The following is a 1,692-nucleotide window of genomic DNA, read 5'->3' on the forward strand; positions in this document are numbered from 1 at the left end:
GCTAGACTGTTAATAACGTCCAACCCTAACCGTGCTGGGAAAGAGAGTGGGGTAACAAATATAACAACCCTGCACAGTTCCTGACACGGAATGCTCAAGAAGCAGTGGATGTGGATGGGTCACATTTGCTTCCAGAGTCCCCCACCTCTGTGGCCACTCCACAGCCTCGGAACTGCAGGGGTGCAGGTGGAGGAGGAGGGGGACACACAAAGGAATTGGGTTAGGAAGGGGGAAATGGTGCTAGGACAGCATGATTTGCAGCATCACTTACATATTATGAGGACTTCTTTATTTCACAAACAAACAGGTTACCTGAAGCAGGGCTGTACAATCTGGTAAATTCAAGTAAGTTCAAATTGGAAAATTAGAAGGGAGATTGAAGCAGGAAAAAGGAATAAAGCCTTAATTAATCAAAATCTCAGTGGTCCTGAGGCAAACAAGATCCAAATCTGCCTGAGCTCCCAATGTACTGAGCCTGAATCCTTCTCCAGGGCTCAGCAACAACTGGAAAAAGAGAGAAAGGACAATCAGGGGATGCGGGGGTCAGGGGAGATAACCTCTACTGAGCCGAAAATTCGAGCCTGCCTCCCACTCTCCAATCATGAAGAAGGTTTTTGTCAGCAAAAGAGTAAAACTTGTGCAGGATTTTTGCAGCCAGGGAAATATATCTATCCCTAATGTGTACAACATCCCAAAAGCCAGCTCAGCAAAAATAGCCACTGCGTCTTCCACTCCACTTGTGGCCTCCCACAACCTATAACTACGTGTTGTACAAAGAAGGCTCCAGGTTAGTCTCACTCCAGAGACAGAGGCGCTGACCTACAAACCAGGGGTGGAATAAATACAGAGGTAGGGGTCTTAACACACTTCTGAGTGAGCAGAATGAGGACTGCACTGTCCTATCCTGGGCCCTGTGCTCGAGTCACCTGAGTTTGAGTCCGTGCGTGAAAGGCTTGGAAGAGGGAGCGGGGAGCATTGCAGCAGGGAATGGGCGGCTCACTTGGATCACACCCTCCAGCTCTTCCAGACCCCGCACCGGCCCTTGAGCAGACTTGAAGATGTAGCTGCAGTGTAAAAGACAGACGGGGCCTAAGATAATTGTACTAATTCCTGTTGGCTTATTGAAAAGAACAGTTAATGCTTCATTTTTTTTTCTTAAATGTTTTTGACCAGTTTTGCATGCTTATATCTGGTAATCTGAACTACTTTGACGATAACAATATGCAATATAACAACCTTTGTTGATTTCCTATCATCTTGTTTTGAAATTCTGTATCATTTTTAATTTTTTTTTAAATTTTTATCCTCTTTAAAATAAAAATAAATAAATAAAATAAAAGAGAGAGAAGGGGCCTGGGCTTTGTTTGTCATTGATAAGACACTGGGCTCACAGTCAGCACTGTCACTTATTAGCAGAGTGACTTTATTTAATTTCTCTAAGCCTCAGTCTCTTCACCTCTAAATTAAAGTTAGCAGTACATGCGGCTGCAAGGGTTAAAAGATTTTAGTAAATGGAGGTTAGAAACACCTGCCTCACGGGCTGTCTTGAGGGGAAATGGCACGGCATAGGAAAACTCAGACCTCATGCCTGCCACTAACAAGCACCGACCTGGAGCCTGGGTTGGTCTGAGGAAGGCAGTGAGTCACCCCATTTTCCCTTCCAGGATCAAAGCCAACTAGATGCAGGAGAAA

At 45.0% G+C, this 1,692-nt stretch overlaps 1 long non-coding RNA gene across 1 annotated transcript in view; it reads right to left on the reverse strand.

Annotated features, from left to right (window-relative positions):
- Positions 1 to 292: 292 nt before the first annotated feature.
- LOC102022063 overlaps positions 293 to 1,692 on the reverse strand; it is a 2,013-nt gene continuing 613 nt past the window's right edge. Inside the window, exons 2-3 of the long non-coding RNA XR_263288.1 lie at positions 927 to 1,064; positions 293 to 504 (exon numbers count right to left, since the gene is read on the reverse strand). This is a non-coding gene — a long non-coding RNA (uncharacterized LOC102022063). The remainder of the gene's footprint in view (positions 505 to 926; positions 1,065 to 1,692) is intronic.

Source organism: Chinchilla lanigera, unplaced genomic scaffold (genome assembly GCF_000276665.1).
Source record: "Chinchilla lanigera isolate Chin_1 unplaced genomic scaffold, ChiLan1.0 scaffold00065, whole genome shotgun sequence".
Classification (NCBI taxonomy): domain Eukaryota; kingdom Metazoa; phylum Chordata; class Mammalia; order Rodentia; family Chinchillidae; genus Chinchilla; species Chinchilla lanigera.